Below are 23,308 nucleotides of genomic sequence, written 5' to 3'. Positions count from 1 at the left end.
CCGTAGAGAACCGACCATCAGCCATTTGCTGGTGGCAGGGGAGTAGCCCATCCGTTTTCAATTTCCATACCACGATGGGCTCCACAGGTACGCGGATTTACGCAGATTTACTTTGAAAGGTTCTTGCACTGGAAACTTAGGTAGATCCAACGTGATGTTTGTGAGAAATCCACCCCGTCCATCCATTTTTTGAGCTCATTTCAGGCCATGAACCAAAAATGATCCGGATCCAAACCTTAAGTGGGACGAAAATGTGGGGATTGAACGTCCACAGTTGAAATATTCGTGAGGCCACAGAAGTTTTGAATCAGTCTAATATATATATATTTTTCTAGTTCATCCCACTAGTAATGACATTATGAACAGTATGGATGGAATGTAAACATCACTGTCGATCCCAGGGAGGTTTCAACGGTAGGAATTTCCCTAGCCCCCTTTTCTTTTAATGTAACCCACTTAAGTCTTGGATGATGCTTAATTTTGGTCTAAAATCTTAAAATAATGTCACAAAACGGATGGACGGGGTAGATTTCTCAAAATCATGACAATGTGCCCCACCTAGGTGTCCAGCACGGGAACCTTGTCTGCTCCACAAAGCACCGCCGGTCTCTAGCTCGGCAAAGCGAATCTATACGTACACACGCCTTCTCTCGCAGAAGGCTACACAACTAACAGACTAATAGACCATCGTCGTGGAGCGACCACATTGCAGTGAGCCACCACATTGCCGTTAAGGCATGACCTCTATCGCAGATAGGGAGTTGTTATCCTACAATCATCTAGAAGCGGAGTTGAATTCTATATAATCTGTACCTTTTCTCTCTTTTTTCCAATCTTTTCATTTCCTCTCATTTTACTCAGTCCATTTTCCATTTTCTTTACTTTCTAAGCATTTTCATTCGAAGAGATGATGTTAAATATTCATTTGTCGGCTCCCCGATTCCAAGATATCAAAAAGATCCTCGGGCCACAGCTGCAATGTCTAATAGCAGCTCATGTAACCAAAGTCATGGTGGTCTTTGATGGATACGAAGCCATATATTTATAATTCTACTTAATTTAACGTATTTATTTTCTTAAATATTGATTGAGTTTTTGAAATGATGTGGGTTTTTTTTTTTTTTTAAAGCAACATTGAAAAATCATTTTTTGAAGATGTTGGACTAATCTTGGGCTTCAAGATCTCATACTATGCTGGTGAAGAATCGTCTTTTAGTTGACAATGGTGGGAGAAGGTGAAAAAATGGTTATTAGAAGGAGAGGTGAGTAAATTCTTCGTTTTAGTGAGGGGTGACATTATCCGTGATTTACGGCTTCCAGAGATGGTAGATTTCCATGAACGCCATGGTCGTATGGCAACTATGCTCCTTGTAAAGGTAATATAACTAGTAGTGAATTTCTTTATCGCTTAAATAAGAGTCATCTTGGAAGAGACTCATAACAGAGTCCCGATCATCTGTTTCCCAAAAGCTTTTTTTCCTCGCTTACTGAATAGTGATTGGTCCATCTCAATCACCGATGTAATTACATAATCACACGGTCCAAATAGATTGCAACAACCATAATTTTGCTGCTTGACGCAAACAGAGGATCCGTATTTGTTCATATGATATGCAGCTTTACACTTATACTCGGGTTTGATCTTATGATAAGTGATTTGCTACTTGACGCAAACAGAGGATCCATTTTCTATCATATGATACGCAGCACTTATATTCAGGTTTGATCTTATGAGAAGTGGGTTAGGTGCATGGTTTGATCATATGCTACGAGTCCAAGACATTATAGTCTATCCTCGGATTTTCGATTCTGAGAAGTGGGCCCATGGTTCATTGATCCATAAGTTCTCGATAATTGGAGCATTCGATATGTGGCCCAGATGCTTACGGAGAGAAATAAATTTTTTTATTTTAAATTTAAATCTCATATACAGCTGGATATGCAAGGATGCGGCCGTTAACCGTAATACATTTACATATAAGATGACAACAGATACCAAAAATGGTATGTCAAATCCACGTTGAAACCACTGCATACCGAACCCTGTTAAAACATCCGTGGCCCACCTTGATGTCCATCATAAATCCATTCCGTCCATCTGCTTTTGCAGTTAATTTTAGGACATGGGCCGTAAAAAGACGAATCTGAAGCCCAAGTGGGCAACTTGGGAATAGTGCGATTAAACGCCAACAGCGGAAACTAATTGGGGCCGTCTCAAGACTCACCATGATGCTTGTGACAAATCTATCCGGTCCATCGATTTTTTTTCCTCTCATCTTAATGCATTGGCCAAAAAATGTCGCCTATCCAAAGCTCAAGTGGCTATATGAACAAGAAACAGTGGGTATTGAACACACTCCATTAAAGCATTCATAGGACGTGGTTTGTTTTGGAAAAATCCACCCTGTCCATCGTTTTTCGCCACATATTTTGGGGCTCAGGCCCAAAAATTAGCCAGATCCTAAGCTAGAGTGGACCACACAACAAAAAAATAATCAACTTCAAATCCACCGTTTAAACATCTTGGGGTTATATCGCGGCCAACTTTTAGCTTTGGATTTTCTAATTTTTGTATCCATGTCTTAAAATGAGCTGACAAAACATATTAATAGGATAGATTTCTACAACCCCTTGGAAAATCCAGACTATAGAAGGCCCACCTTACATAATTCTAACATAAACATGTTGAGTTAACACATATTGAACAATTTTCCTAAATAACCATTGTAATCTGAACATTCATGTGATGACTATCATGATTGCACGGGGTTCTTCGATATATTCTTCGTCAAGAGTTGGTGATTTCAAATGATGAAATAGGATTAGTTGAAGATATGAAGAAGGGATACCTCCAATCTTTTATTACGCCCAAACATAATGCTACGGTCTATCTTTTTAACCTATCAATCTTGGAGACACCAATTGTAATCTACTCAAATTCTCGGGAAGATGTCCTACGTGACTTAGTTAAAAAACAAGAACTATATTCCATAGTCACTGATGTAACATGGATAGATTTTAAAGCTAAGATTGGGGACGTTATTATTAAGGAAATGGGAGGAATAGAGGAGCATCCTTACAAGATGGTTAATGTTCTTATCGATGAAACTGCAGCTATTGGCACTGATTATTATATTGGCCCATGTGTCGTGATCGGTCCGAATTGTGTAGTTGAAAACAACGTTAAATTGAAGAACTATATGCTGATGAATGGTGTTACTGTTAAGCAGGCTGCTTTTGTGAAGGATTCGATTATTGGGTCGGGCTCGATGGTGGGTCGGTGGACCCATATTTCATAGGTAGGCATTGGGGGTGAGAAGAATATAAATCTCAGGTGGACCACACTACATGAAAACAATAGTGATTGGATATCCCCCATTAAAATCCTCCTAAGGTGCACTGTACTGTTTATTTGAGGTCCAATCACTTGATTAGGTCATACAGACAAAGATGAAGGGGGAAAAAATGATTGGCTTGATCCAAAACTTTTATGGCCTCCAAAAAGATTATAATGGTCAACGTTCATTCAACACTATTTCGTGTGATGTGGTCCACTTGAGATTTTTATATACCTAATTTTTTGTCTCATACCATTAAATGATCTATAAAAATAGATGGACGGCATGGATGAAGCACATACATCATGATGGACCCACAGAGACCGACCATCTGCCATTTGTTGGTGGCAGGGGAGTAGCCCATCCATTTCCGATTTCCATACCACGATGGGCTCCACAAGGACACGAATTTACTTCGAAAGGTTCGTGCGCTGGAAACGTAGGTGGATCCAACGTGATGTTTGTGAGAAATCCACCACGTCCATCCGTTTTTTAGCTCATTTTAGGCCATGAACCAAAAATGATCCGGATCCAAACCTCAAGTGGGCCGAAAACGTGAGGATTTAACGTCCACAGTTGAAATATTCGTGGGGCCTCAGAAGTTTTGAATTAGTCAAATATTTTTTTTTCAGTTCATCCCAGTAGTAAAGACGTTATGAACGGTATGGATGGAATGTAAACATCACTATCGACCCCAAGGAGGTTTCAACGGTAGGAATTTCCCTAGCCCCCTTTTCCTTTAATGCAACCCACTTAAGTCTTGGATGATGCTCAATTTTGGTCTAAAATCTTAAAATAATGTCACAAAACAGATGGACGGGGTGGATTTCTCAAAATCATCACAGTGTGCCCCACCTCGGTGTCTAGCGCGGGAACCTTTTCCTCTCCACAGAGACTACCGGTCTCCAGCTCGACAAAGTGAATCTGTACGTACGCACGCCTTCTCTCACAGAAGGCTACACAACTAACTGACCAATAGACCATACCGTCGTGGAGCGACCACATTCCAGTGAGCCACCACATTGCCGTTAAGGCATGACCTCTGTCGCAGATTAGCAGTTGTAATCCTGGAATCATCTAGAAGAGGAGCTGAACTTTATATAATCTGCACCTTTTCTCTCTCTCTTTTTTGCAATCTTTTCATTTCCTCTCATTTTTCTCAGTCCATTTTCCATTTTCTTTACTTTCTAAGCATTTTCATTCGAAGAGATGAAGTTAATCATTCATTTGCTGACTCCCCGATTCCAAGATATCAAAAAGATCCTCGAGCCACAGCTGCAATGTCTAACAGCAGCTCATGCAACCGAAGTTATGGTGATCTTTGATGGATATAAAGTCGTATATTTGTAATTCTACTTAATTTAACGTATTTATTTTCTTAAATATTGATTGAGTTTTTGAAATGATGTGGGTTTTTTTTTTTTTCCCGAGCAATATTGAGAAATCATTTTTTGAAAATGTTGGACTAATCTTAGGCTTCAAGATCTCATACTATGCTAGTGGAGAATCCTCTTTCAGTTGGCAATGGTGGGAGAAGGTGAAAAAATGGTTAATAGAAGGAGAGGTGAGCAAATCCTTCATTTTAATGAGGGGCGACGTTATCCATGATTTACAGCTTCCAGAGATGGTAGATTTCCATGAACGCCATGGTCGTATGGCGACTATGCTCCTTGTAAAGGTAATATAACTAGTAGTGAATTTCTTTATAGCTTAAATAAGAGTCATCTTGGAAGAGACTCGTAACAGAGTCCAGATCCTCTATTTCCCAAAAGGTTTTTTTCCTTGCTTGCGGAATAGTGATTGGTCCATCTCAATCACTGATGCAATTACACAATCACATGGTCCAAATAGATTGCAACAACCACAATTTTTCTGCTTGACACAAACAGAGGATGCATATTCGTTCATATGGTACGCAACTTTGCACTTATACTCGAGTTTGATCTTATGATAAGTGGTTTGCTGCTTGACGCAAACAGAGGATCTCTTTTCTATCATATGATACGTAGCACTTATATTCAGGTTTAATCTTATGAGAAGTGGGTTACGTGCATGGTTTGATCATATGCTACAAGTCCACGAATTTACAGTCTATCCTTAGGCTTTCGATTATGAGAAGTGGACCCATGGTTCATTGATCCATAAGGTCTCGATAATTGGAGCGTTCGATATGTGGCCCAGATGCTTACGGAGAGAAATAAAATTATTTTTATTTATTTATTTTTTAAATTTAAATCTCATATAGAGCTAGATATGCAAGGATGCGACCATTAATCGTAATACATTTACATGTAAGATGACAGCGGATACCAAAAATGGTATGTCTAAATCCACGTTAAAACCATTGCATACCGAACCCTATTAAAACATCCGTGGCCCACCTTGATTTCCATAATGAATCCACTCCATCTATCTATTTGCAGTTAATTTTAGGACATGGGCGGTAAACAGACGGATCTGAAGCCCAAGTGGGCAACTTGGGAATAGTGTGATTAAACGCCTACAGTGGAAACTAATTGGGGCCGTCTCAAGACTCACCAAGACACTTGTGACAAATCTATCCAGTCCATCGATTTTTTTTCCTCTTATCTTAATGCATTAACCAAAAAATGTGGCCTATCCAAAGCTCAAGTGGCTATACGAACGAGAAACAGTGGGTATTGAACACACACCATTAAAGCATTCATAGGACATGGTTTGTTTTGGAAAAATCTACCCTGTCCATCTTCTTTCGCCAGATATTTTAAGGCTCAGGCCCAAAAATTAGCCAGATCCTAAGCTAGAGTGGACCACACAACAAAAAATAATCAGTTTGAAATCCACAGTTAAAATATCTTGGGGTTATATTGGGGCCAACTTTTAGCTTTGGATTTTCTAATTTTTGTATCCATGTCTTAAAATGAGCAGGCAAAACAGATTAATAGGATAGATTTCTACAACCCCTTGGAAAATCCAGACCATACAAGGCCTACCTTACATAATTCTAACATAAACATGTTGAGTTAGCACATATTGAACAATTTTCCTAAATAACCATTGTAATCTGAACATTCATGTCATGACTATCATGATTGCACAGGGTTCTTCGATATATTCTTCCCCAAGAGTTGGTGATTTCAAATGATGAAACAGGATTAGTTGAAGATATGAAGAAGGGATACCTATAATCTTTTGTTGCGCCCAAACATAATGCTACGGTCTATCTTTTTAACCTATCAATCTTGGAGACACCAATTGTAATCTTCTCAAATTCTTGGGAAGATGTCCTACGTGACTAAGTTAAAAAACAAGAACTATATTCCATAGTCACTGATGCAATGTGGATAGATTTTAAAGCTAAGATCGGGGACGTTATTATTAAGGAAATGGGAGGAATAGAGGAGCGTCCTTACAAGGTGGTTAATGATGTTCTTATCGATGAAACTGCAGCTATTGGCACTGATTGTTATATTGGCCCATGTGTCGTTGTCGGTCCGAATTGTGTAGTTGAAAACAACGTTATATTGATGAACTGTATGCTAATGAATAGTGTTACTGTTAAGCAGGCTGCGTTTGTGAAGGATTCGATTATTGGGTCGGGCTCGGTGGTGGGTCAGTGGACCCATATTTCATAGGTAGCCATTCAACGTGAGAAGGATATAAATCTCAGGTGGACCACACTACAGGAAAACAATAGTGATTGGATATCCACCATTAAAATCCTCCTAAGGCGCATTGTACTGTTTATTTGACATCCAATCTCTTGATTAAGTCATACAAACCAAGATGAAAGGGAAAAAAATGATCGGCTTGATCCAAAACTTTTATGGCCCCCAAAAAGATTTTAATGGTCAACGTTCATTAAACACTGTTTCATGTGATGTGGTCCACTTGAGATTTTTATATACCTAATTTTTTGTCTCATACCATTAAATGATCTATAAAAATAGATAGACAGCATGGATGAAGCACATACATCATGATGGGCCCGCAAAGAACCGACCATCAGCCATTTGCTTGTGGCGGGGGAGTAGCCCATCCGTTTACGATTTCCATACCAAGACGGGCTCCACAGGGATGTGGATTTACTTCGAAAGGTTCATGTGCTGGAAACTTAGGTGGATCCAACGTGATGTTTGTGAGAAATCTACCCCGTCCATCCATTTTTTGAGCTCATTTTAGGCCATGAACCAAAAATGAGTCGGATCCAAACCTCAAGTGGGCCGAAAACGTGGAGATTCAACGTCCACAATTGAAATATTCATGAGGCCACAGACGTTTTGAATCAGTCTAATATTTATTTTTATCAATTCATCCCAGTAGTAATGACGTTATGAACGGTATGGATGGAATGTAAACATCACTGTTGACCCCAGGGAGGTTTCGACGGTAGGAATTTCCCTAGCCCCCTTTTCCTTTAATGCAACCCACTTGAGTCTTGGATGATGCTCAATTTTGGTCTAAAATCTTAAAATAATGTCACAAAACAGATGGACGGGGTAGATTTCTCAAAATCATGACAGTGTGCCCCACCTAGGTGTCCAGCGCGGGAACGTTGTCCGCTCCACAGAGCACCGCCGGTCTCCAGCTCGGCAAAGCGAATCTGTACATACGTACGCCTTCTCTTGCAGAAGGCTACACAACTAACAGACCAATAGACCATTGTTGTGTAGCGACCACATTGCAGTGAGCCACTACATTCCCATTAAGGCACGATCTCTGTCGTAGATAGGCAGTTGTTATCTTGGAATCATCTAGAAGCGGAGCTGAGCTCTATATAATCTGCACCTTTTCTCCCTTTTTTCCAATCTTTTCATTTTTCTCAGTCCATTTTCCATTTTCTTTACTTTCTAAGCATTTTCATTCGAAGAGATGAAGTTAATCATTCATTTGCCGGCTCCCCGATTCCAAGATATCAAAAAGATCCTCGGGCCACAACTGCAATGTCTAATAGCAGCTCATGTAACCGAAGTAATCGTGGTCTTTGATGGATATAAAGCCATATATTTCTAATTCTACTTAATTTAACGGATTTATTTTCTTAAATATTGATTGAGTTTTTGAAATGATGTGGGTTTTTTTTTTTTCAGAGCATAATTGAAAAATCATTTCTTGAAGATGTTGGACTAATCTTGGGCTTCAAGATCTCATACTATGCTAGTGAAGAATCGTCTTCTAGTTGGCAATGGTGGGAGAATGTGAAAAAATGGTTAATAGAAGGAGAGGTGAAGAAATCCTTCGTTTTAATGAGGGGCAACGTTATCCGTGATTTACGGCTGAGATGGTTGATTTCTATGAACGCCATGGTCGTATGGCGACTATGCTCCTTGAAAAGGTAATATAATTAGTAGTGAATTTCTTTATAGCTTAAATAAGAGTCATCTTGGAAGAGACTCGTAGCAGAGTCCAGATCCTCTGTTTCCCAAAAGCTTTTTTTCCTCGCTTGCGGAATAGTGATTGGTCCATCTCAATCACCGATGCAATTACACAATTACATGGTCCAAATAGATTGCAACAACCACAATTTTGCTGCTTGACGCAAACAGAGGATCCGTATTCATTCTTATGATACACAACTTTGCACTTTTACTCGAGTTTGATCTTATGATAAGTGGTTTGCTGCTTGACACAAACAGATGATCTATTTTCTATCATATGATACGTAGCACTTATATTCGGGTTTGATCTTATGAGAAGTGGGTTAGGTGCATGGTTTGATCATATGTTACAAGTCCACGACTTTACAGTCTATCCTCGGGTTTTCGATTCTGAGAAGTGGGCCTATGGTTCATTGATCCATAAGGTCTTGATAATTGGAGAGTTCGATATGTGGCCCAGATGCTTACGGAGAGAAATAAAACTATTTTTTTATTTTTAAAAAAATTTAGATCTCATATAGAGCTAGATATACAAGGATGCGGCCGTTAACCGTAATACATTTACATGTAAGATGACAGCGGATACCAAAAATGGTATGTCTAAATCCACGTTAAAACCACTGTATACCGAACCTTGTTAAAACATCCGTGGCCAGCCTTGATGTCCATCATAAATCCACTCCGTCTATCTACTTTGGCAGTTAATTTTAGGACATGGGCCATAAAAAGACGAATCTGAAGCCTAAGTAGGCAACTTCGAAATAGTGTGATTAAATGCCTACAGTGGAAACTAATTGGGGTCGTCTCAAGACTCACCATGACGCTTGTGACAAATCTATCCAGTTCATCAATTTTTTATCCTCTCATCTTAATGCATTGGCCAAAAAATGTGGCTTATCCAAAGCTCAAGTGGCTAGACGAACGGGAAACAGTGGATATTGAACACACTCCATTAAAGCATTCATAAGACGTGGTTTGTTTTGGAGAAATCCACCCTGTCCATCTTTTTTTGCCAGATATTTTAGGGCTTAGGCCAAAAAATTAGCCAGATCCTAAGCTAGAGTGGACCACACAACAAAAAATAATCAATTTCGAATCCACCGTTTAAATATCTTAGGGTTATATTGGGGGCACCATTTAGCTTTGGATTTTCTAATTTTTGTATCCATGTCTTAAAATGAGTAGGCAAAACAGATTAATAGGATAGATTTCTACAACCCCTTGGAAAATCCAGACCATACAAGGCCAACCTTACATAATTCTAACATAAACATGTTGAGTTAATACATATTGAACAATTTTCCTAAATAACCATTGTAATCTGAACATTCATGTGATGACTATCATGATTGCACGCGGTTTTTCGATATATTCTTCCCCAAGAGTTGGTGATTTCAAATGATGAAACAGGATTAGTTGAAGATATGAAGAAGGAATACCTCCAATATTTTGTTGCGCCCAAACATAATGCTACGGTCTATCTTTTTAACCTATCAATCTTGGAGACACCAATTGTAATCTTCTCAAATTCTCGGGAAGATGTCCTACGTGACTTAGTTAAAAAACAAGAACTATATTCCACAGTCACTGATGCAACGTGGATAGATTTTAAAGCTAAGATTGGGGACGTTATTATTAAGGAAATGGAAGGAATAGAGGAGCGTCCTTACAAGGTGGTTAATGATGTTCTCATCGATGAAACTGCAACTATTGGCACTAATTGTTATATTGGCCCATGTGTCGTTGTCGGTCCGAATTGTGTAGTTGAAAACAACGTTAGATTGAAGAACTGTATGTTGATGAATGGTGTTACTGTTAAGTAGGCTGCGTTTGTGAAGGATTCAATTATTGGGTTGGGCTCGATGGTGGGTCATTGGACCTATATTTCACAGGTAGGCATTCGACGTGAGAAGGATATAAATCTCAGGTGGACCACACTACAAGAAAACAATAGTGATTGGATATCCACCATTAAAATCCTCCTAAGGCGCACTGTACTGTTTATTTGACATCAAATCTCTTGATTAGGTCATACAGACCAAGACGAAGGGGAAAAAAATGATCGGCTTGATCTAAAACTTTTATGGCCCCCAAAAAGATTTTAATGGTCAACGTTCATTCAACACTGTTTCGTGTGATGTGATCGACTTGAGATTTTTATATACCTAATTTTTTGTCTCATACCATTAAATGATCTATAAAAATAGATGGATGGCATGGATAAAGTGCATACATCATGATGGGCCCGCAGAGAACCGACCATCAGCCATTTGCTTGTGGCAGGGTAGTAGCCCATCCGTTTTCGATTTCCATACCAAGATGGGCTCCACAGGGACGTGGATTTACTTCGAAAGGTTCATGCGGTGGAAACTTAGGTGGATCCAATGTGATGTTTGTGAGAAATCCACCTCGTCCATCCATTTTTTGAGCTCATTTTAGGCCATGAACCAAAAATGAGCCGGATCCAAACCTCAAGTGGGCTGAAAACGTGAGGATTGAACGTCCATAGTTGAAATATTCGTGGGGCCACAGAAGTTTTGAATTAGTCTAATATTTCTTTTTATCAATTCATCCTAGTAGTAATGATGTTATGAACAGTATGGATGGAATGTAAACATCACTGTCGACCCCAGGGAGGTTTTAACGGTAGGAATTTCCCTAGCCCCCTTTTTCTTTAATGCAACCCACTTGAGTCTTGGATGATGCTCAATTTTCGTCTAAAATCTTAAAATAATGTCATAAAACGGATGGACGGGGTAGATTTCTCAAAATCATGATAGTGTGCCCCACCTAGGTGTCCAGCGCAGGAACCTTGTTCGCTCCACAGAGCACCGCCGGTCTCCAGCTCTGCAAAGCGAATCTGTACGTATGCATGCCTTCTTTCGCAAAAGGCTACATAACTAACGGACCAATAGACCATTGTCATGGAGTGACCACATTGCAGCGAGCCACCACAATGCCGTTAAGGCACAATCTCTGTCACAGATAGGCAGTTGTTATCCTGGAATCATCTAGAAGCGAAGCTGAGCTCTATATAATTTGCACCTTTTCTCTCTCTTTTTTCCAATATTTTCATTTTTCTCGGTCTGTTTTCCATTTTCTTTACTTTCTAAGCATTTTCATTCGAAGAGATGAAGTTAATCATTATTTGTCGGCTCCCCGATTCCAAGATATCAAAAAGATCTTCGGGCCACAGCTGCAATGTCTAACTGCAGCTCATATAATCGAAGTCATGGTGGTCCTTGATGGATACGAAGCTGTATATTTCTAATTCTACTTAATTTAACGTATTTATTTTCTTAAATACTGATTGAGTTTTTGAAATGATGTGGGTTTTTTTTTCCAGAGCATAATTGAGAAATCATTTGTTGAAGATGTTGGACTAATCTTGGGCTTCAAGATCTCATACTATACTGGTGAAGAATCCTCTTTCAGTTGGCAATGGTGGGAGAAGGTGAAAAAATGGTTAATAGAAGGAGAGGTGAAGAAATCCTTCGTTTTAATGAGAGGCGACGTTATCCGTGATTTACGGCTTCCAGAGATGGTAGATTTCCATGAACGTCATGGTCGTACGGTGACTATGCTCCTTGAAAAGGTAATATAACTAGTAGTGAATTTCTTTATAACTTAAATAAGAGTCATCTTGGAAGAGACTCGTAACAGAATCCAGATCCTCTGTTTCCCAAAAGTTTTTTTTCCTCGCTTGCTGAACAGTGATTGGTCCATCTCAATCGCCAATGCAATTACACAATCACATGGTCCAAATAGATTGCAACAACCACAATTTTGCTGCTTGACACAAACAAAGGATCCGTATTCGTTCATATGATACGTAGCTTTGATCTTATACTCGGGTTTGATCTTATGATAAGTGGTTTGCTGCTTGACGCAAATAAAGGATCTGTTTTCTATCATATGATTCACAACACTTATATTCGGGTTTGATCTTATGAGAAGTGGGTTAGGTGCATGGTTTGATCATATGCGACGAGTCCACGACTTTACAGTCTATCCTCGGGTTTTCGATTCTATGAAGTGGGCCCATGGTTCATTGATCCATAAGGTCTCGGTAATTGGAGAGTTCGATATGTGGCCCAGATGCTTATGGAGAGAAATAAAACTATTTTTTTTTTATTTTTTTTAAAATTTAAATCTCATATAGAGCTAGATCCGCAAGGATGCGGCTGTTAACCGTAATACATTTATATGTAAGATGACAGCGGATACCAAAAATGGTAAGTCTAAATCCATGTTGAAACCACTGTATACCGAACCCTATTAAAACATCCATGGCCCACCTTGATGTCCATCATAAATCCACTCCGTCTATCTAATTTTGCAGTTAATTTTAGGACATGGGCGGTAAAAAGACAGATCTGAAACCCAAGTGGGCAACTTGGGAATAGTGCGATTAAACGCCTACAATGGAAACTAATTGGGGTCGTCTCAAGACTCACCATGACGCTTGTGACAAATCTATCCGGTCCATCGATTTTTCTTCCTCTCATATTAATGCATTGGCCAAAAAATGTGGCCTATCCAAAGCTCAAGTGGCTATACGAACGGGAAACAGTGGGTATTGAACACACTCCATTAAAGCATTCAGAGAACGTGGTTTGTTTTGGGGAAATCCACCCTGTCCATCTTTTTTCGCCAAATATTTTAGGGCTCAGGCCCAAAAATTAGCCAGATCCTAAGCTAGAGTGGACCACACAACAAAAAATAATCAGTTTCAAATCCACCGTTGAAACATCTTGGGCTTATATTGGGGCCAACTTTTAGCTTTGGATTTTCTAATTTTTGTATCCATGTCTTAAATTAAGCTGGCAAAATATTTTAATAGGATAGATTTCTACAACCCCTTAGAAAATCCAGACCATACAAGGCCCACCTTACATAATTCTAACATTAACATGTTGAGTTAACACATATTGAACAATTTTCCTAAATAACCATTGTAATCTGAACATTCATGTGATGACTATTAAGATTGCATGTGGTTCTTTGATATATTCTTCCTCGAGAGTTCGTGATTTTAAATGATGAAACAGGATTAGTTGAAGATATGAAGAAGGGATACCTCCAATCTTTTGTTACGCCCAAACATAATGCTACGGTCTATCTTTTTAACCTATCAATCTTGGAGACACTAATTGTAATCTTCTCAAATTCTCTGGAAGATATCCTAAGTGACTTAGTTAAAAAACAAGAACTATATTCAATAGTCACTGATTCAACGTGGATAGATTTTAAAGCCAAGATCGGGGATGTTAATATTAAGAAAATGGGAGGAATAGAGGAGCATCCTTACAAGGTGGTTAATGATGTTCTCATTGATGAAACTGCAACTATTGACACTAATTGTTATATTGGCCCATGTGTCGTGACCGGTCCGAATTGTGTAGTTGAAAACAACGTTAGATTGAAGAACTATATGCTGATGAATAGTGTTACTGTTAAGCAAGCTGCATTTGTGAAAGATTCGATTATTGGGTCAAGCTCGGTGGTTGGTCAGTGGATCCATATTTCACAGGTAGGCAATGGACGTGAGAAGGATATAAATCTTAGGTGGACCACACTACAGGAAAACAATAGTGATTGGATATCCACCATTAAAATCCTCCTAAGGCGCACTGTACTGTTTATTTGACATCCAATCTCTTGATTTGGTCATACAGAACAAGATGAAGGGGAAAAAAAAGATCGGCTTGATCCAAAACTTTTATGGCCCCCAAAAAGATTTTAATGGTCAACGTTCATTCAACACTGTTTCGTGTGATGTGGTCCACTTGAGATTTTTATATACCTAATTTTTTGTCTCATACCATTAAATGATCTATAAAAATAGATGGACGGCATGGATGAAGCACATACATCATGATGGCCCCGCAGAGAACCGACCATCAGCCATTTGCTGGTGGCAGGGGAGTAGCCCATCTGTTTCCGATTTCCATACCGCGATAGGCTCCACTGGGACGCGGATTTACTTCGAAAGGTTCATGCACTGGAAACTTAGGTGGATCCAACGTGATGTTTGTAAGAAATCCTCCCCGTCCGTCCATTTTTTGAGCTCATTTTAGGCCACGATCCAAAAATGAGCCGGATCCAAACCTCAAGTGGGCTGAAAACGTGAGGATTGAATGTCCACAGTTGAAATATTCATGGGGCCACAGAAGTTTTGAACCAGTTTAATATTTATTTTTTCAGTTCATCCCAATAGTAATGACGTTATGAACGGTATGGATGGAATGTAAACATCACTGTCGACCCCAGGGAGGTTTCAACGGTAGGAATTTCCTTAGCCCCCTTTTCCTTTAATGCAACCCACTTGAGTCTGGGATGATGCTCAATTTTGGTCTAAAATCTTAAAATAATGTCACAAAACGGATGGACGGGGTAGATTTCTCAAAATCATGACAGTGTGCCCCACTTAGGTGTCCAGCGCGGGAACCTTGTCCGGTCCACAAAGCACCGCCGGTCTCCAGCTCGGCAAAGCAAATATGTACAGATGCACGCCTTCTCTTACAAAAGGCTACACAACTAACAGACCAATAGACCATCGTCGTGGAGCGATCACATTGCCGTTAAGGCACGACCTCTGTCGCAGATAGGGAGTTGTTATCCTGGAATCATCTAGAAGCGGAGCTGAATTCTATATAATCCGCACCTTTTCTCTCTTTTTTCCAATCTTTTCATTTCCTCTCATTTTTCTCAGTCCATTTTCCAATTTCTTTACTTTCTAAGCATTTTCATTAGAAGAGATGAAGTTAATCATTCATTTGTCGGCTCCCTGATTCCAAGATATCAAAAAGATCCTCGGGCCACAGCTGCAATGTCTAACACCAGCTCATGTAACCGAAGTCATGGTCGTCTTTGATGGATACGAAGCCATATATTTCTAATTCTACTTAATTTAACGTATTTATTTTCATAAATATTGATTGAGTTTTTGAAATGATGTGGGTTTTTTTTTTTTCCAGAGCAACATTGAAAAATCATTTTTTGAAGATGTTGGACTAATCTTGGGCTTCAAGATCTCATACTATGCTGGTGAAGAATCCTCTTTCAGTTGGTAATGGTGGGAGAAGGTGAAAAAATGGATAATAGAATGAGAGGTGTGCAAATCCTTCGTTTTAATGAGGGGCGACGTTATCCATGATTTACGGCTTTCAAAGCTGGTACTTTTCTCTGAACGCCATGGTCGTATAGCGACTATGCTCCTTGTAAAGGTAATATAACTAGTAGTGAATTTCTTTATAACTTAAATAAGAGTCATCTTGAAAGAGACTCGCAACAGAGTCCGGATCTCTGTTTCCCAAAAGCTTTTTTTCCTCGCTTGCTAAATAGTGATTGGTCCATCTCAATCACCAATGTAATTACACAATCACATGGTCCAAATAGATTGCAACAACCACAATTTTGTTGCTTGACGCAAACAGAGAATCCGTATTCGTTCTTATGATACACAGCTTTGCACTTATACTCGGGTTTGATCTTATGATAAGTGGTTTGCTGCTTGACGCAAACAGAGGATCTATTTTCTATCATATGATACGTAGCACTTATATTCGGGTTTGATCTTATGAGAAGTGGTTTAGGTGCATGGTTTGATCATATGCTATGAGTCCACGACTTTATAGTCTATCTTCGGGTTTTCGATCATGATAAGTGGGCCCAGGGTTCATTGATCCATAAGGTTTCTATAATTGGAGCGTTCGATATGTGGCCCAGATGCTTACGAAGAGAAATAAAATTGCTTTTAAAAAAAAGTTAAATCTCATATACAGCTGGATATGTAAGGATGCGGTCATTAACCTTAATACATTTACATATAAGATGATAGCGGATACCAAAAATGGTATGTCTAAATCCACGTTGAAACCACTGCATACCGAACCCTGTTAAAACATCCGAGGCCCACCTTGATATCCATCATAAATCCACTCCGTCCATTTGGTTTTTCAGTTAATTTTAGGACATGGGCCGTAAAAAGACAGATCTGAAGCCCAAGTGGGCAACTTGGGAATAGTGCGATTAAACGCCTACAGTGGAAACTAATTAGGGCCATCTCAAGACTCACCATGACCCTTGTGACAAATCTATCCGGTCCATCGATTTATTTTCCTCTCATCTTATTGCATTGGCTAAAAAATGTGGCCTATTCAAAGCTCAAGTGGCTATACGAACGGGAAATAATGGGTATTAAACAAACTCCATTGAAGCATTCATAGGACGTGTTTTGTTTTGGAGAAATCCACCCTGTCCATCTTTTTTCGCCAGATATTTTAGGGCTTAAGCCCAAAAATTAGCCAGATCCTAAGCTAGAGTGGACCACACAACAAAAAATAATCAGTTTCATATACACCATTGAAACATCTTAGGGTTATATTGGGGCCAACTTTTAGCTTTGGATTTTCTAAGTTTTGTATCCATCTCTTAAAATGAGCTGACAAAACAGATTAATAGGATAGATTTCTACAACCCCTTGGAAAATCTAGACCATACAAGGCCCACTTACATAATTCTAACATAAACATGTTGAGTTAACACATATTGAACAATTTTCCTAAATAACCATTGTAATCTGAACATTCATGTGATGACTATCATGATTGCATGCGGTTCTTCGATATATTCTTCCTCAAGAGTTGGTGATTTCAAATGATGAAATGGGATTAGTTGAAGATATGAAGAAGGGATACCTCCAATCTTTTGTTGCGCCCAAACATAATGCTACGGTCTATCTTTTTAACCTATCAACCTTGGGGACACCAATTGTAATCTTCTCAAATTCTCTGGAAGATGTCTTATGTGACTTAGTTAAAAAACAAGAACTATAGTACATAGTCACTGATGTAACGGGCATAGATTTTAAAGCTAAGAAGTCACTGATGTAACGGGCATAGATTTTAAAGCTAAGATTGAGGACGTTATTATTAAGGAAATGGGAGGAATAGAGGAGCGTCCTTACAAGATGGTTAATGATTTTCTCATCGATGAAACTGCAACTATTGGCACTGATTGTTTTATTGGCCCATGTGTCGTGATCGGTCCGAATTGTAGTTGAAAACAATGTTAAATTGAAGAACTGTATGCTGATGAATGGTGTTACTGTTCAGCAGGCTACGTTTGTGAAGGATTCGATTATTGGGTCAGGCTCGGGGGTGGGTCAGTGGACCCATATTCCGCAGGAAGGCATTAGACGTGAGAGGGATATAAATCTCAGGTGGACCACACTACAGGAAAACAATAGTGATTGGATATCCACCATTAAAATCCTCCTAAGGCGCACTGTACTGTTTATTTGACATCCAATCTCTTGATTAGGTCATACAGACCAAGATGAAGGGAAAAAAAATGATCGGCTTGATCCAAAACTTTTATGGCCCCCAAAAGATTTTAATGGTCAACGTTCATTCAACACTGTTTCATGTGATGTGGTCCACTTGAGATTTTTATATACCTAATTTTTTGTCTCATACCATTAAATGATCTATAAAAATAGATGGATGGCATGGATGAAGCACATACATCATGATGGACCCGCAGAGACCGACCATCTGCCATTTGTTGGTGGCAGGGGAGTAGCCCATCCGTTTCCGATTTCCATACCACGATGGGCTCCACAAGGACACGAATTTACTTCGAAAGGTTAGTGCGCTGGAAACGTAGGTGGATCCAACGTGATGTTTGTGAGAAATCCACCCCGTCCATCCGTTTTTTAAATTTTTAGACCATGAACCAAAAATGAGCCGGATCCAAACCTCAAGTGGGCCAAAAACGTGAGGATTGAACGTCCACAGTTGAAATATTCGTGGGGCCACAGAAGTTTTTAATCAGTCTAATTTTTTTTTTCAGTTCATCCCAGTAGTAATGACATTATGAACGGTATGGATGGAATGTAAACATCACTGTCGACCCCACGGAGGTTTCAACGGTAGGAATTTCCCTAGTTCCCTGTTCCTCTAATGCAGCCCACTTGAGTCTTGGATGATGCTCAATTTTGGTCTATAATCTTAAAATAATGTCACAAAATGGATGGATGGGTTAGATTTCTCAAAGTCATGATAGTGTGCCCCACCTAGGTGTCCAGCGCGGGCACCTTGTCCGCTCCACAAAGCACCGCCGGTCTCAAGCTCAGCAAAGCGAATCTCTACGTACGCACGCCTTCTCTCGCAGAAGGCTACACAACTAACAGACCAATAGACCATTGTCATGGAACGACCATATTGCAGTGAGCCACCACATTGCCGTTAAGGCACGATCTTTGTCGCAGATAGGCAGTTGTTATCCTAGAATCATCTAGAAGCGGAGCTGAGCTCTATATAATGTGCACCTTTTCTCTCTTTTTTTCCAATCTTTTCATTTTTCTCAGTCCATTTTCTATTTTCTTTACTTTCTAAGCATTTTCATTCGAAGAGATGAAGTTAATCATTCATTTGCCTGCTCCCCAATTCCAAGACATCAAAAATATCCTCAGGCCACAACTGCAATGTCTAATAGCAACTCAAGTAACTGAAGTCATGGTGGTCTTTGATGAATACGAAGCCGTATATTTCTAATTCTACTCAATATAACGTATTTATTTTCTTAAATATTGATTGAGTTTTTGAAATAATGTGGGTTTCTTTTCGGTTTTTCAGAGCAACATTGAGAAATCATTTTTTGAAGATGTTGGACTAATCGCGGGCTTCAAGATCTCATACTATGTTGGTGAAGAGTCCTCTTTTAGTTGGCAATGGTGGGAGAAGGTGAAGAAATGGTTAATAGAAGGAGAGGTGAGCAAATCCTTCGTTTTAATGAGGGGCAACGTTATCCATGATTTACGGCTTCCAGAGATGGTAGATTTTCATGAACGCCATGGTCGTATGGCGACTATGCTCCTTGTAAAGGTAATATAACTAGTAGTGAATTTCTTTATAACTTAAATAAGAGTCATCTTGGAAGAGACTCGTAACAGAGTCTGGATCTTCTGTTTCCTAAAAGATTTTTTTCCTCGCTTGCTGAATAGTGATTGGTCCATCTCAATCACCAATGCATTTACACAATCACATGGTCCAAATAGATTGCAACAACCACAATTTTGATGCTTGACACAAACAGAGGATCCGTATTCGTTCATATGATACGCAGCTTTGCACTTATACTCGGGTTTGATCTTATGATAAGTGGTTTGCGGCTTGACGCAAACAGAGGATCTGTTTTCTATTATATGATACGCAACACTTATCTTCGGGTTTAATCTTATGAGAAGTGGGTTAGGTGCATGGTTTGATCATATGCTACGAGTTCACGACTTTACAGTCTATCCTTGCATTTTCGATTCTGAGAAGTGGGACCATGGTTCATTGATCCATAAGGTCTCGATAATTGGAGCATTCGATATGTGGCCCAGATGCTTACGGAGAGAAATAAAATTATCTTTTTTAATTTTTTTAATTTAAATCTCATATACAGCTGGATATGCAAGGATACGGCCGTTAACCGTAATACATTTACATATAAGATGACAGCGGATACCAAAAATGGTATGCCTAAATCCACGTTGAAACCACTGCATACCGAACCCTGTTAAAACATCCGTGGCCCACCTAGATGTCCATCATAAATCCACTCCATCCATCTACTTTTGCAGTTAATTTTAGGACATGGGCCGTAAAAAGACGGATCTGAAGCCCAAGTGGACAATTTGGGAATAGTGCGATTAAACGCCTACAGTGGAAACCAATTGGGGCTGTCTCAAAACTCACCATGATGCTTGTGACAAATCTTTCCGGTCCATTGATTTTTTTTCCTCTCATCTTAATGCATTGGCCAAAAAATGTCACCTATCTAAAGCTGAAGTGGCTATATGAACAGGAAACAGTGGGTATTGAACACACTACATTAAAGCATTCATAGGACGTGATTTATTTTGGAGAAATCCACCCTGTCCATCTTTTTTCGCCAGATATTTTAGGGCTCAGGCCCAAAAATTAGCCAGATCCTATGCTAGAGTGGACTACACAACAAAAAATAATCAGTTTGAAATCCACTAATGAAACATCTTGAGGTTATATTGGGGGCCAACTTTTAGCTTTGGATTTTCTAATTTTTGTATCCATGTCTTAAAATGAGCAGGCAAAACAGATTAATAGGATAGATTTCTACAACCCCTTGGAAAATCTAGACCATACAAGGCCCACCTTAACCTCCAATCTTTTGTTGCGCCCAAACATAATGCTACAGTCTATCTTTTTAACCTATCAATCTTGGAGACACCAATTCTAACCTTCTCAAATTCTCTGGAAGATGTCCTACGTGACTTAGTTAAAAAACAAGAATTATATTCCATAGTCACTGATGCAACGTGGATAGATTTTAAAGCTAAGATCGAGGACGTTATTCTTAAGGAAATGGGAGGAATAGAGGAGCATTCTTACAAGGTGGTTAATGATGTTCTCATCAATGAAACTACAGCTATTGGCACTGATTGTTATATTGGCCCATGTGTCGTGATCGGTCCGAATTGTGTAGTTGAAAACAACGTTAGATTGAAGAACTATATGCTAACGAATGGTGTTACTATAAAGCAGGCTGCGTTTGTGAAAGATTCGATTATTGGGTCGGGCTCGGTGGGAGGTCAGTGGACCCATATTTCACAGGTAGGCATTGGACGTGAGAAGAATATAAATCTCAGGTGGACCACACTACAGGGAAACAATAGTGATTGGATATCTACTATTAAAATCCTCCTAAGGCGCACTGTACTGTTTATTTGACATCCAATCTCTTGATTAGGTCATACAGACCAAGATGAAGAGGGAAAAAATGATTGGCTTGATTTAAAACTTTTATGGCCCCCAAAAAGATTTTAATGGTCAACGTTCATCCAACATTATTTCGTGTGATGTGGTCCAATTGAGATTTTTATATACCTAATTTTTTGTCTCATACCATTAAATGATCTATAAAAATAGATGGACGGCATGGATGAAGCACATACATCATGATGGGCCAGCAGAGAACCGACCATCAGCCATTTGCTAGTGGCAGGAGAGTAGCCCATCCGTTTCTGATTTCCATACCACGATGGGCTCCACAAGGACCCGAATTTACTTCGAAAGGTTCGTGCGCTAGAAACTTAGGTGGATCCAACGTGATGTTTGTGAGAAATCCACCCTGTCCATCTGTTTTTTGAGTTCATTTTAGACCATGAACTAAAAATGAGCCGGATCTAAACCTCAAGTTGGCCGAAAACGTGAGGATTGAACGTCCACAGTTGAAATATTCGTGGGGCAACAGAAGTTTTGAATCAGTCTAATATTTGTTTTTCCAATTCATCCCAGTAGCAATGACGTTATGAACGATATGGATGGAATGTAAACATCACTGTCGACCCCAGGGAGGTTTCAATGGTAGGAATTTCCCTAGCCCCCTTTTCCTTTAAAGAAACAGACTTGAGTCTTGGATGATGCTCAATTTTGGTCTAAAATCTTAAAATAATGTCACAAAATGGATGGATGGGGTAGATTTCTCAAAATCATGACAGTGTGCCCCACCTAGGTGTTCAACGCGAAAACCTTGTCAGCTCCACAGAGACCGCCGGTCTCCAGCTCAGCAAAGCGAATATGTACGTATGCACGGCCTCTCTCCCAGAAGGCTACACAACTAACAAACCAATGGACCATCGTCGTGGAGTGACCACATTGCAGTGAGCCACCACATTGCCGTTAAGGCACGACCTCTGTCATAGATTAGCAGTTGTTATCCTGGAATCATCTAGTAGCGGAGTTGAACTCTATATAATCTGCACCTTTTCTCTCTCTTTTTTCCAATCTTTTCATTTCCTCTCATTTTTCTTAGTCCATTTTCCATTTTCTTTACTATCTAAGCATTTTCATTCGAAGAGATGAAGTTAATCATTCATTTGCCAGCTCCTCAATTCCAAGATATCAAAACGATCCTCGTGCCACAGCTGCAATGTCTAACAGCAGCTCATGCAACCGAAGTCATAGTGGTCTTTAATGGATACGAAGCCATATATTTCTAATTCTATTTAATTTAATGTATTTATTTTCTTAAATATTGATTGAGTTTTTGAAATGATGTCGGTTTTTTTTTTTAATTTCAGAGCATCATTGAGAAATCATTTTTTGAAGATGTTGGACTAATCTTGGGCTTCAAGATCTCATACTATACTAGTGAAGAATCCTCTTTTAGTTGGCAATGGTGGGAGAAGGTGAAAAAATGGTTAATAGAAGGAGAGGTGAGCAAATCCTTCGTTTTAATGAGGGGCGACGTTATCCGTGATTTATGGCTTCCAAAGATGGTAGATTTCCATGAACGCCATGGTCGTATGGCGACTATGCTCCTTGTAAAGGTAATATAACTGGTAGTGAATTTCTTTATAACTTAAATAAGAGTCATCTTGGAAGAGACTCGTAACAGAGTCCGGATCCTCTGTTTCCCAAATGCTTTTTTTCCTCCCTTGCAGAATAGTGATTGGTCCATCTCAATCACCGATGCAATTACACAATCACACGGTCCAAATAGATTGCAACAACTACAATTTTGCTGCTTGACGCAAATAGAGGATCCGTATTCGTTTATATGATACGCAGCTTTGCACTT

This window comes from Magnolia sinica, chromosome 10 (assembly GCF_029962835.1).
Source record: "Magnolia sinica isolate HGM2019 chromosome 10, MsV1, whole genome shotgun sequence".
Classification (NCBI taxonomy): domain Eukaryota; kingdom Viridiplantae; phylum Streptophyta; class Magnoliopsida; order Magnoliales; family Magnoliaceae; genus Magnolia; species Magnolia sinica.
Note: the sequence above shows the minus strand (reverse complement) of the source record.